Below are 15,021 nucleotides of genomic sequence, written 5' to 3'. Positions count from 1 at the left end.
TGATGTTGTTTATAGCAAGCGGGTAGCACTGTGTCGGTCGAGGCCAGTCTCGAATTTGGGATCTCACTGTTTGCCAGCTCGACATTCCACTGTCGATTACAGGTGTGATGCACCGAGCCTAACCAAAGTTTTGTTTCCGTTCTGAAGACAAACATTTCCTACGTTGGTCGGGCGGGTCACGAACAGCCATCCTCGAAATATTTTTGCGTTTGTCTTCAAAGCGCCTAAATGACAGGTTCCTGTGAGCCACCGTACCTGGCAGGCCAAGTTTCATGTAAGCGCTGAGGCCTTTTCTGGCTTTTTTATTTTTTGGGGGGGGTTGGAGGAAGGCAGGAAGGGAGGGAAGAAGGACGGTAGGGAGGAAGGAAGGGAAGAAGGAAGGAAGGGAGGAAGCGGGGGGGGAGGGAGGGAGGGAGGGAGGGAGGGAAGGGAAGGAAGGAAATCAAGCAAAGAGAGAGACATTGCCGACCTGGATCTAGAGGTTTACAAGTTGATTTCTTTTTTTTTTTGAGAGAAGGAAAGAAAAAAAAAATAAGTAAAGGAGAGGAAGAAAGAGGAAGAGAAAGAGGGAGAGTAAATGGAAATATTGCTTTATTTTGAAAAAAAATTGGGTATTAATAATGGCCAATCAATGTTTCATTTAAACTTATGGGTAGGTGTGATGTGGTATTGACAAGGATGTATATTTTGTGTATTTGAAGTGGAGAGCTCTATAAATATTTATTAAGTTTACTTGTTCCAGATCTGAGTTCGAGTCCTTGATATCCTTATTAATTTTCTGTCTCATTGAATCTAAATCTCGTATCTGGGTGTTAGGATCGTCAGCTCTTGTTGTTGCATTGATCCTTTTACCACTATATCTTTGTTGCTTTAAAATCTATTTTCTCCAATACGAGAATTGCAACTCCTGCTTTTTATTTATTTATTATTTATGTTTGCTCTCCATTTGGTTGGTAAATCTTTCTCCATTCCTTTGTTTTGAGTCTTTGTGTATCCTTGCATGTGAAACAGGTCTGGATGTAACATGCCATTGGGTTTTGGCTGTGTCTTTTGATTGGGGGATTTAGTCAATTTAAATTCAGGGTTACTGCCATTTGATGTTAACTGGCTGTTTTATCCATTCGTTGGTGTAAATTCTTCTTTATGTTGGTGCTCTTTACTTTTTGGTGTATTTTTAGAAAGGCTAATACTGGTTGTTTCTTTCTGTGTGTAATGCTTCTTTCAGAAGCTCTTGTAAAGCAGGCCTGGTGGTAATAAAATCTCTGAGTTCTTGCTTGTTCATAAAAGATTTTATTTTTCCTTCAGTTGTGAAGCTTAGTTTGGCTGGATATGAAATTCTGGGCTGAAGGTTCTGTTATTTGAGAATGTTGAATATTGGCCCCCACTCTCTTCTGGCTTGTAGAGTTTCTGCTGAGAGATCTGCTGTAAGTCTGATAAGCTTGCTTTTGTGGGTAACCTGACCTTTCTCTCTGGCTGCCCTTAGTATTTTCTCCTTCGTTTCAACCCTGGTGAATATAACGATTATGTGCCTTGGGGTTGCTCTTCTTGAGGAATATCTTTGTGGTGTTCTATGTATTACCTGGGGTTGAATGTTGACCTGCTTTGCTAGTTTAGGAAAATTTTCCTAAATAATATCCTGAAGGGTATTTTCCAGCTTGGATTCATTCTCTCCGTCGCATTCAGGTACACCTATCAAACGTAAATTTGGTCTTTTCACATAGTTCCACATTTCTTGGAGACTTTGCTCATTCCTTTTTATCCTTTTTTCTCTAATCTTTTCTTCACGTTTTATTTCATTAAGTTGGACTTTGACCTCTGATATCCCTTCTTCTGCTTGAACAATTCGAGTGTTTAAACCTGTGCATACTTCTCGGAGTTCCTGTATTGTATTCTTTAGTTCCATTAATTCACTCATACTCCTCTCTAAGTTGTCTATTCTCAATAGGATTTCATCAAACCTTTTTTCAAAGTTCCTAGTTTCTTTACGTTGGGCTACAACATGGTCTTTTAACTCACCGAAGTTTCTTATTATCCATTCCTTGAAGAGTGATTCTGTCATCAGGATGCGCTCGTTCTCCATCAAGCCTTGTTCCATTGTTGATGTGGAACTGTGATCATCTTTAGAGGGAGAGGCGTTCTGACTTTGAGTATTCTCAGCTTTTTTACGCTGGTTTCTTCCCGTCATTGTAAATTTATCCTCCTGTCGTCTTTGAAATTACCAACTTTCAGATTAGGTCTATTGAGTGGATGTCAAGGTTGTTAGTTCCCAGGGCCAGAGCAGTGACGTTAAGACTGATGGTGCTTTTCTGCCCAGGATTCTCCTGTCGGGCTTCCTTCTTGTGTCCGTAGTAGGCGACTCTGCCTTCCCGGGGCTCCAAACCTCGGTCAGAAGGGAAACCGGTCCTGTTTACTCTGCGCCGAGTGCTGCTGCGCCGAGGTGCCGTCACAGCGGCTGCGCCGGGCTCTGGTGTCCTGCTGGGGACCCGTGCGGGTCCTCTGAACCTGTTTACTTTGCTCCGAGAGCTGCTGCACCAAGGTGCCAGTGGAACCGCTGCGCTGGCCATGAGAGTCGTGCTGACCACCCGTGTGTTTCCTCCACTGGGGGATCTTCTGCTCCGTGAGCGACCAGAATTTGTCTGAAAGTGTGTTCTCTAGTTCTCCGCACTTTCCCTGAGAGCTGCAATCCTGGGATGTTAGCGATCGGCCATCTTGGATCGTTCCTCCTTTTCTGGCTTTTATGTAGAGTTGCAATTTCAGTGTACATGCTGCCGAAGTGAGCACATTCCGTGCCCGGCTCAGATTTATTATTATTTATTTTGGTTTTTATGTTGTTTAAGGCAAGCGGGTAGCGCTTTGTCAATCGAGGCCAGTCTCGAATTTGAGATCTCAGTGTCTGCCCGGCTCGACATTCTGCTGTCATGGGATTACAGGTGTGATGCGCCGAGCCTAACCCAAGTTATGTTTCCATTCTGAAGACAGATATTTCCCACATTGGTCGGGCGGGTCACGAACAGGCATCCTCGAAATGTTTTATGCGTTGGTCTCCAAAGCGCCTAAATGACAGGTTCCTGTGAGCCACCATACCTGACAGGCCGAGTTTCATGTTAGCGCTGAAGTCTCTCCAGGCTCCTATGTAGAGTCCCGATTTCAGTGTATGTGGTGCCAAAGCGAGCACAAGTCATGCCCAGCTCAGCTTTATTATTATTTCTTCTGGTTTTTATGTTGTTTATAGCAAGCGGGTCGCGCTGTGTCAGTCGAGACCAGTCTCGAATTTGAAATCTCACTGTTTGCCCGGCTCTACATTCTGCTGTCATGGGATTACAGGTGTGATGCGCCGAGCCTAACCCAAGTTTTGTTTCCGTTCTGAAGACAGAAATTTCCCACATTGGTCGGGAGGGTCACGAAGAGGAATCCTCAAAATTTTTTGCGTTGGTCTTCAAAGCGCCTAAATGACAGGTTCCTGTGAGCCACCGTACCTGCCAGGCCGAGATTTATGTTAGCACTGAGGCCATTTTAGGCTCCTATTTAGAGTCCGGATTTCAGTGTACATGCTCCCGAAGCGAGCACATGTTGTGCCCAGCTCAGGTTTATTATTATTTCTTTCGGTTTTCATGTTGTTTATACCAAACAGGTAGCGCTGTGTCGGTCGTGGCAAGGCTCGAATTTTGGATTTTACTGTCCGCCCAGCTCGACATTTCACTGTCATGGCATTACAGGTTTGATGCACCGAGCCTAACCCAAGTTTTGTATCCGTTCTGAAGACGAACATTTCTTATGTTGGTCACGCAGGTCACGAACAGGCATATTCGAAATTTCTTTTGGGTTGGTTTTCCAAGTGCTTAAATGACAGGTTCCTGTGAGCCAATGTACCAGGCAAGCCGAGTTTCATGTTAGCACTAAGGCCTTTTCGAGCTCCGATGTAGAGTCCCAATTTCAGTGTACGTGCTGCCAAAGCGAGCACATGCCATGCCCGGTGCAGCTTTATTATTCCTTTCAGTTTTTATGTTGTTAACAGCAAGTGGGTAGCGCTGTGTCGGTCGAGGCCAGTCTCGAATTTGGGATCTCACTGTCTGCCCGGCTCGACATTCTGGTGTCATGGGATTACAGGTATGATGCGCTGAGCCTAACCCAAGTTTGTTTCCGTCCTGAAGACAGACATTTCCCACATTGGTCGGGAGGTTCACCAACAGTCAACCTTGACATTTCTTTTGCGTTGATCTTCAAAGTGCCTAAATGACAGGTTCCTGTGAGCCACCGTACCTGGCAGGCCGAGTTTCATGTTAGCGCTGAGGCCTTTGTGGGGTCCTATGTAGAGTCCCAATTTCAGTGTAAGTGCTGCCAAAGCGAGCACTTGCTGTGCCCGGCTCAGCTTTATTATTTCTTTCGTTTTTTATGTTGCTTAGAGCAATCGGATAGCACTGTGTCAGTCGAGGCCAGTCTCGAATTTGGGAACTCACTGTCCTCCCAGCTCGACATTCCGCTGTTATGGGATTACAGGTGTGATGCGCTGAGCCTAACCCAAGTTTTGTTTGAGTTCTGAAGACAGACACATCCCAGGTTGGTCTGGCGGGTCACAAACAGGCATCCTCGAAATTTTTTTTGCGTTGGTCTTCAAAGCGCCCTAATGGCAGATTCCTGTTAGCCACCACACCTGGCAGGCCGAGTTTCATGTTAGCGCTGAGGCCCTTTATGGCTCCTATGTAGAGTCCCAATTTCAGGGTACGTGCTGCCGAATTGAGCACATGCCATGCCCGGCTCAACTTTATTATTTCTTTTGGTTCTTATGTGGTTTATAGCAAGCGGGTAGCACTGTGTTGGTCGAGGCCAGTATCGAATTTGTGATCTCACTGTCTGCCCGGTTCGACATTCTGCTGACATGGAATTACAGGTGTGATGCGTCGAGCTCAATCCAAGTTTTTTTTCGTTCTGAAGATGGACATTTCCCACGTTGGTCGGGCGAATCACGAACAGGCATCCTCGAAATTTTTCTTGCGTTGGTTTTTAAAGCACGTAAATGGCAGGTTTCTGTGAGCCAGCGTACATAGCAGGCCGAGTTTCATGTTAGCGCTGATGCCTTTTCGGGCTCCTATGTAGAGTCCCAATTTCAGTGTACGTGCTGCTGAAGCAAGCACATGCCGTGCCCGCCTCAGCTTTATTATTTCTCTCGGTTTTTATGTTGATTATAGCAAGCGGGTAGTGCTGTGTCGGTTGAGGCTCTACATTCCACTGTCATGAAATTACAGGTGTGGTGTGCCGAGCCTAACCCAAGTTTTGTTTTCATACTGAAGACGGACATTTCTCTCGTTGGTCGGGCGGGTCACAAACAGGCATCCTCGCAATATTTTTGCATTGGTCCTCTAAGCGCCTAAATGACAGGTTCCTGTGAGCCACCATACCTGGCAGTCCGAGTTTCATGTTAGCGGGTAGCGCTGTGTCGGTCGAGGCCAGTCTCGAATTTGGGATCTCACTGTCCACCCGGCTCGACATTCCACTGTCATGAAATTACAGGTGTCATGCGCCGAGCCTAACCCAAGTTTTGTTTCCGTTCTGAAGACGGAAATTTCCCACGTTGGATGGGCGGGACACGAAAAGGCATCCTTGAAATTCTTTAGTGTTGGTCTTCAAAGCGCCTAAATGACAGGTTCCTGTTAGCCACCGTACATAGCACGCCGAATTTCATGTTAGCGCTGAGGCATTTTCGGGCTGCTATGTAGAGACCCAATTTCAGTGTACGTGCTGCTGAAGCGAGCACATGCCGTGCCCGGCTCAGCTTTATTATTTCTTTCAGTTTTTAGGTTGTTTATAGCAAGTGGGTAGCGCTGGGTCAGGTGAGGCCAGTCTCGAATTTGGTATCTCACTATCCGCCCAACTCAACATTCCACTGTCATGGGATTACAGGTGTGATGCGCTGGCCTAACCCAAGTGTTATTTCCGTTCTGAAGACGGAAATTTCCCACGTTGGTTGGGCGGGTCATGAACAGAAATCTTCAAAATTTTTTATGCGTTGGTCTTCAAAGCGCCTAAATGACGGGTTCCTGGGAACCATCGTACCCAACAGGCCGAGTTTCAGGTTAGCGCTGAGGCCTTCTCGGGCTTATATGTAGAGTCCCAATTTCAGTGTAGGTGCTGACAAAGTGAGCACATGCCGTGCCCGGCACAGCTTTATTATTTCTTTCGGTTTTTATGTTGTTTATAACAAGTGGGTAGCACTGTGTCGGTCGAGGCCAGTCTCGAATTTGAGATCTCACTGTCCGCCCAGCTTGACATTCCACTGTCATGGGATTACAGGTGTGGTGCACGAGCCTAACCCAAGTTCTGTTTTCATTCTGAAGACGAAAATTTCCCACGTTGGTCGGGCGGGTCATGAACAGGCATCCTTGAAATTTTTCTTGCGTTGGGCGTCAAAGTGCCTAAATGACGTGTTTCTGTGAGCCACCGTACCCAGCAGGCCGAGTTTCATGTTAGCGCTGAGGCCTATTCGGGCTTCTATGTAGAATTCCAATTTCAGTGTACATGCTGCTGAAACAAGCACATACCATGCCTGGCTCAGCTTTATTATTTCTTTCTGTTTCTATGTTGTTTATAGCAAGCGGGTGGCACTGTGTCTGTTGAGAACAGTCTTGAATTTGGAATCTCACTGTCCGCCCGGCTTGACATTAAAATGTCATGAGATTACAGGTCTGATGCGCTGAGCCTAATTAAAGTTTTGTTTCTGTTCTGAAGATGGAAATTTCCCACGTTGGTCGGGCAAGTCACAAACAGGCATCCTCGAAATTATTTTGCGATGGTCTTCCAAGCATCTAAATGACAGATTCCTTTGAGCCATTGTACCCGGCAGGCCGAGCTTCATGTTTGCGCTGAGGCCTTTTCGGGCTTCTATGTTGAGTCCCACTTCAATGTGGGAAATGTCCATCTTCAGAATGGAAAGAAAACTTGGGTTAGGCTCAGCGCATCACACCTGTAATCCCATGACAGCGAAATGTTGAGCCGGGCGGACTGTGAGATCCCAAATTCGAGACTGACTGACCGACACAGCACTTCCCGCTTGCTATGAACAACATAAAAACCGAAAGAAATAATAATAAAGCTGAGCCTGGCATGGCATGTGCTCAGTCAGCAGCACGTACACTGAAATTGGGACTCTACATAGGAGTGTGAAAAGGCCTCAGCGCTAACATGAAACTCGGCCTGCCAGGTATGGTGGTTCACAGGAACCTGTCTTAGGCGCTTTGAAGACCAACGCAGAAAAAATTTTGAGGATGCCTGTTCGTGACCAGCTTGACCAATGTGGGAAATATCTGTCTACAGAACAAAAACAAAACTTGTGTTAGGCTCGGCCCATCACACCTGTAATCCCATGACAGCAGAATGTCGAGCTGGGTGGCCAGTGAGATCCCCAATACGAGACTGTCCTCGACCAACACAGCACTACCCGCTTGCTATAAACAGCATAAAAACCAAAAGAAACAATAATAAAGCTGAGCTGGGCACGGCATGTGCTCGCTTTGGCAGCACATACACTGAAATTTGGACTCTACATAGGAGCCCGAAAAGGCCTCAGCGCTAACATGAAACTCGGCCTGCCAGGTACGGTGGCTCACAGCAACCTGTCATCTAGGCGCTTTGAAGAACAACGCAAAAATATTTTGAAAATGCCTGTTCGTGACCAGCCTGACCATCATGGGAAATGTCCGTCTTCAGAACAAAAACAAAACTTGGGTTAGGCTGGGCGCATCACACCTGTAATTCCATGACAGTGGAATGTCCAGCTGGGTGGACAGTGAGATCCCAAATTCGAGACTGGCCTCGACTGACACAGCACTACCCGTTTTCTATAAACAACATAAAAACCAAAAGAAATAATAAAACTGAGCTGGGCATGGCCTATGCTTGCTTCGGCAGCACATACACTGAAATTGGGACTCTACATATGAGCCCGAAAATGCCTCAGCGCTGACATGAAACTCGGCCTGCCAGGTACGGTGTCTCACAGAAACCTGCCATTTAGGCGCTTTGAAGAATGACGCAAGAAAAATTTCGAAAATGCCTGTTCGTGTCCCGCCCGAACAACGTGGGAAATGTTCATCTTCAGAACGGAAACTAAACCGGGTTTTATCTCGGCGCATCACACCTCTAATTTCATGACAGCAGAATGTTGAGCCGGGCGGACAGTGAGATTTCAAATTCGAGACTGGCCTCGTCCAACACAGCACTATTCGCTTGCTATAAACCACATGAAAACCAAAAGAAATAATAAAGCTGAGCCGGGCATGGCATGTGCTTGTTCGGCAGCACATACACTAAAATTGGGACTCTACATAGGAGCCCGAATGGGCCTAAGTGCTAACATGAACCTCGGCCTGCCATGTACGGTGGCTTACAGGAATCTTTCATTTAGGCCCTTTGAAGACCAATGCAAAAAATATTTCGAGGATGACTGTTCGTGACCCGCCCGACCAACGTGAGAAATGTCCGTCTTCAGAACAAAAACAAAACTTGGGTTAGGCTGGGCGCATCACACCTGTAATTCCATGACAGCGGAATGTCCAGCTGGGTGGACAGTGAGATCCCAAATTCGAAAATTGCCTTTACTGACACAGCGCTACCCGTTTGCTATAAACCACAGAAAAACCGAAAGTAATAATGAAGCTGAGCCAGGCACGGCATGTGCTTGCTTCGGCAGCACGTACACTTAAATTGGGTACACTTTACATAGGAGCATGAAAAGGCCTCAGCGCTAACATGAATGTCGGCCTGCCAGGTATGGTGGCTCACAGGAACCTGCCATTTTGGGGCTTGGAAGACCAATGCAAAAAATGTTGAGGATTACTTTTCGTGACCCGCTTGACCAACGTGGGCAATGTCTGTCATCAGAACAAATACAAAACTTGGGTTAGGCTCGGCGCATCACATCTGTAATTTCATGACAGTGGAGTGTCGCACCGGGCGTAGAGTGAGATCCCAAATTCAAGACTGGCCTCGACCGACACAGCGCTACCTGCTTGCTATAAATCACATAAAAACCGAAAGAAATAATAAAGCTGAGTTGGGCACGGCATGTGCTCGCTTTGTCAGCATGTACACTCAGGGACTCTACATAGGAGCCCGAAAAGGCCTTAGCACTAACCTGAAACTCGGCCTGCCAGGTACGTACAGTGGCTCACAGAAAGCTGTCATTTAGGCGCTTAGAAGACCAACGCAAAAAAAATTTCGAGGATGGCTGTTTGTGACCTGCTTGACCAACATGAGAAATGTCCGTCTTCAGAACGGAAACAAAACTTGGGTTAGACTCGGTGCATCACACCTGTAATCCCATGACAACAAAATGTCGAGAAGAACAGACAGTGATATCCCAAATTCGAGACTGGCCTTGACCCACATGGCGCTACCCGCTTGCAATAAACAACATAAAAACCGAAAAAAATAATAAAGCTGAGCCGTACACAGCATGTGCTCGCTTTGGCAGTGCATACACTGAAATCGAAACTCTACATAGGAGCCCGAAAACGTCTCAGTGCTAACATGAAACTCGACCTGCCAGGTACGGTGGCTCACAGAAACCTGCCATTTAGGCGCTTTGAAGACCAACACAGAAAAAATTTCGAGGATGCCTGTTCATGACCTGCCCGACCAACCTGGGACATGTCCGTCTTCAGAACAAAAACAAAACTTCGGTTAGGCTCAGCGCATCACACCTGTAATCCCATGACAGCAAAATGTCGAGCTGGGCGCATAGTGAGATTCCAAATTCTAGACTGGCCTCGACCGACACAGCACTACTCGCTTGCTATAAACAACATAAAAATCAAAAGAAATAATAAAGCTGAACCGGGCATGGCATGTGCTTGCTTTGGCAGCACAAACACTGGAATTGGGACTCTACATAGGAGCCTGAAAAGGCCTGAGCGCTAACATGAAACTCGGCCTGCCAGGTACAATGGCTAACAGAAAGCTGTCATTTAGACGCTTTGAAGACCGACGCAAAAAATACTTCGAGGATGCTTGTTCGAGACCTGCCTGACCAACGTGGGAAATGTCCATCTTCAGAACGAAAACAAAACTTGGGTCAGGCTCAGTGCATCACACCTGTAATCCCATGACAGCAGAATGTCGAGCCGGGCGGACAGTGGGATCCCAGATTCGAGACTGGCCTCGATTGACACAGCACTATCCGCTTGCTATAAACAACATAAAAACCGAAAGAAATAATAATAAAACTTAGCCGGTCACGGCATGTGCTCGCTTCGGCAGCATGTACACTGAAATCAGGACTCTACATAGGAGCTCGAAAAGGCCTCAGCGCTAACATGAAACTCGGCCTGCCAGGTACGGTGGCTCACAGGAACCTGCCATTTAGGCGCTTTGAAGACCAACGCAAAAAATATTTCGAGGATGCCTGTTTGTGACCCACCCGACCAATGTGAAAATTGTCCGTCTTCAGAACGGAAACAAAACTTGGGTTAGGCTCGGCACATCACAACTGTAATCCCATGACAGCGGAATGTCAAGCCAGGAGGAAATTTAGATCCCAAATTCGAGTCTGGCCTCGACTGACAAAGCGCTACCTGCTTGCTATAGACAAGATAAAAACCGAAAGAAATAATAAAGCTGAGCCAGGCATGGCATGTGCTAGCTTCGGCAGCACGTATACTGAAATTGGGACTCTAGATAGGAGCCTGAAAAAGCCTCAGCACTAAGATGAAACTCGGCCTTCTAGGTACGGTGGCTCACAGGAACCTGTCATTTAGGCGCTTTGAAGACCAACCCAAAAAATATTTCGAGGATGCTTGTTCGTTACTCGCCCCACCAACGTGGGAAATGTTCGTATTCAGAACGAAAACAAAGCTTCTGTTAGGCTCGTCACATCACACCTGTAGTCCCATGACAACAAAATGTCGAGCCGGGCAAAGAGTGAGATCCCAAATTCGAGACAGGCCTCGACTGACACAGCGCTAACCACTTGCAATGAACAACATAAAAACCGAAAGAAATAATAAAGGTGAGCCAGGCACGGCATGTGCTCGCTTTGGCACTATGTACACTGAAATTGAGACTCGACAGAGGAGCCCAAAAAAACCTCAGCAGTAACATGAAACTCAGCCTGCAAGGTACGGTGGCTCACAGAAACCTGTCATTTAGGTGCTTTGAAGACGAATGCAAAGAAAATTTCGAGAATGCCTTTTCGAGACCTGCCCAACAAACGTGGGAAATGTCCGACTTCAGAACTAAAACAGAACTTGGTTTAGGCTCGGCGCATCACACCTGTAATTCCATGACAGCAGAATGTCGAGCCGGGTGGACAGTGAGATCTCAAATTCGAGACAGGCCTCGACTGATACAGCGCTAACTGCTTGCAATGAACAACATAAAAACCAAAAGAAATAATAAAGCTGAGCCAGGCACGGCATGTGCCCGCTTCGTCAGCATGTACACTGAAATTGGGACTCTGCATAAGAGCCCGAAAAGGCCTCAGCGCTAACAGGAAACTCGGCCTGCCAGGTATGGTGGCTCATCGGAACCTGTCATTTAGGCCTTTGAAGACAACCGTAAAAAAATTTTGAGGATGCCTGTTCGTGACCCGCCCTACCAACATGAGAAATGTCTGTCTTCAGAACGGAAACAAAACATGGGTTAGGCTCGGTGCATCACACCTGTAGTCCCATGACAGCGGAATGTTGAGACGGGCAGACAGTGAGATCCCAAATTCGAGACTGGCCTCTACCGACACAGCGCTACCCGCTTGCTATAAACAACATAAATACCGAAAGAAATAATGAAGCTGAGCCGGACACAACATGTGCTCACTTCGGCAACACGTACACTGAAATTGGGATGCTACGTAGGACCGGAAAAGGCCTCAGCGCCAACAGGAAACTCGGCCTGCCAGGTACGGTGGCTCACAGGAACCTGCCATTTAGGTGCTTTAAGACCAACGCAGAAAAAATTTCAAGGATGCCTGTTCGTGACCCACCCCACCAACGTGGGAAATGTCCATCTTCAGAGCAAAAACTAAACTTGGGTTAGGCTCGGTGCATGAAACTTGTAGTCCCATGAAAGAGGATTGTCGAGCTGGGCGGACATTGAGATCCCACATTCGAGACCAGCCTCGACCGACACAGTGCTACCCGCTTGCTATAAACCACATAGAAACCGAAAGAAATAATAAAGCTGAGCTGGGCACGGCATGTGCTTGCTTTGGCACCACGTACACTGAAATTGGGACTCAACATAGGAGCCTGAAAATCCTCAGTGCTTACATGAAACTCGGCCTGCCAGGTACAGTGTCTCACAGAAACCTATCATTATGCGCTTTGAAGACAAACGCAAAAAATATTTCGAGGATGCCTGTTCGTGACCCGCCCGACCACCGTGGGATATGTCCGTCTTCAGAACGGAAACAAAACTTGGGTTAAGCTCAGCGCATCAAACCTGTAATCCCATAACAGTGGAATGTCGAGCCGAGCGGACAGTGAGATCCCAAATTCGAGACAGGCCTCGATTGACTGAGCGCTACCCGCTTGCTATAAACAACATAAAAACTGAAAGAAATCATAAAGCTGAGCCGGGCATGGCATGTGCTCGCTTCGGCAACACGTACACTGAAATTGGGACTCTACATAGGAGCACGAAAAGGCATCAGCGCTAACAGGAAACTCGGCTTGCCAGGTATGGTGGCTCACAGGAACCTGTCATTTAGGCGCTTTGAAGACCAATGCAACAAAAATTTTGAGGATGCGTGTTCATGACCTGCCCGACTAATGTGGAAAATATCCGTCTTCAGAACAAAAACAAAACTTGGGTTAGGCACGGTGCACCACACCCGTAATCCCATGACAGCAAAATGTCGAGCCGGGCAGACAGTGAGATCCCAAATTCGAGACTGGCCTTGACCGACACGGCACTACCCGCTTGCTATAAAAAACATAAAAACCGAAAGAAATAATAAAGCTGAGCCGGGCATGGCATGTACTCGCTTCGGCAGCACTTACACTGAATTTGGGACTCTACATGAAAGCTTGAAAAGGCCTCTGCGTTAACATGAAACTTGGCCTACCAGGTATGATGAATAACAGGAACCTGTCATTTAGGCCCTTTGAAGATCAATGCAATAAAAATTTGGAAAATACCTGTTCGCGACCCGCCTGACCAACGTGGAAAATGTCCGTCTTCAGAACGGAAACAAAACTTGGGTTAGGCTCGGGGCATCACACCTGTAATCCCATGACAGCAGAATGTCAAGCCGGGCAGACAGTGAAATCCCAAATTCGAGACTGGCCTCAACCGACACAGCACTACCCGCTTGCTATAAACAACATGAAAACCGAAAGAAATAAAGCTGAGCCGGGCACGGCATGTGCTCGCTTCGGCAGCACGTACACTGAAATTGGGACTCTACATAGAAGCCCGAATAGGCCTCAGTGCTAACATGAAACTCGGCCTGCCAAGTACGGTGTCTCACAGGAATCTGTCACTTAGGCACTTTGAAGACCAACGCAAAAAAATTTTTGAGGATGACTCTTCATGACCCGCCTGACCAACGTGGGAAATGTCCGTCTTCAGAACGGAAGCAAAACTGGGGTGAGGCTCCGCACATCACACCTGTAATCCCATGACGGCAGAATGTCGAGCTGGGCGGACAGTGAGATCCCAAATTCGAGACTGGCTTCAACCGGCACAGAGCTTCCCACTTGCTATAAACAAAATAAAAACCGAAAATAATAATAAAGCTGAGCCAAGCAAGGCATGTGCTAGCTTCGGCAGCATGTGCACTGAAATTGGGACTCTACATAGAAGCCCGAATTGGCCCAAGCGCTAACATGAAACTCAGCCTGCCAGGCGCGATGGCTCACAGAAACCTGTCCTTTAGGCACTTCGAAGACCAATGCAAAAATAATTTTGAGGATGCCTGTTGGTGACCCGCCGACCAACTTGGAACATGTCCGTTTTCAGAACAAAAACGAAACTTGGGTTAGGCTCGGCGCATCATACCTGTAATCCCATGACAGCGGAATGTCAAGCCGGCCGGACAGTGAGATCCCAAATTCGAGACTGGCCTCTACCGACACAATGCAACCCGCTTGCTATAAACAACATCAAAACCGAAAAACATAATAAAGCTTAGCTGGGCACAGCATGTGCTTGCTTCAACAGCACATACACTGAAATTGGAACCCTACATAGGAGCCTGAAAAGGCCTCAGCGCTAACATAAAACTCGGCCTGCCACGTACGGTGGCTCACAGGAACCTGTCATTTAGGCGCTTTGAAGACCAACACAACAAAAATTTTGAGAATGCCTGTTTGTGACCTGCCCGACCAACGTGGGAAATGTCCATCTTTAGAACGAAAACAAAACTTGGGTTAGGCTTGGCGCATCACACCTGTAATCCCATGACAGTGGAATGTCGAGCAAGGCAGACAGTGAGATTCCAAATTCTAGACTGGCCTCAACCGACACAGCCCTACCCGCTTGCTATAAACAACATAAAAACCGAAAGAAATAATAAACCTGAGCCGCACATGGCATGTGCTCATTTCGGCAGCATGTACACTGAAATTGGGACTTCACATAGAAGCCAGAACACGCCTCAGTGCTAGCAGGAAACTTGTCCTGCCTGGTACGGTGGCTCACAAGAACCTGTTATTTAGGCACTTCGAAGAACAATGCAAAAAAGTTTCAAGGATGCATGTTCGAGACCCGCCCGACCAACATGGAAAATTTCCATCTTCAGAACGGAAACAACACTTGGGTTAGGCTCGGCTCATCACACCTGCAATCCCATTACAGTGGAATGTCGAGCCATGCAGACAGTGAGATCCCAAATTTGAGACTGGCCTCGACTGACACAGCACTACCCGCTTGCTATAAACAACATAAAAACCGAGAGAAATAAAAAAGCTGAGCTGGGCACGGCATGTGCTCGCTTCGGCAGCACGTACACTGAAATTGGGACTCTACATAGAAACCCGAAAAGGCCTCAGTGCTAACATTAAACTCGGCCTGCCAGGCATGGTGGCTCGC

Source organism: Callithrix jacchus, chromosome 20 (genome assembly GCF_049354715.1).
Source record: "Callithrix jacchus isolate 240 chromosome 20, calJac240_pri, whole genome shotgun sequence".
Lineage (NCBI taxonomy): Eukaryota > Metazoa > Chordata > Mammalia > Primates > Cebidae > Callithrix > Callithrix jacchus.
The sequence above is the reverse complement of the archived record's forward strand: the minus strand, read 5'-3'. Positions refer to the sequence as shown.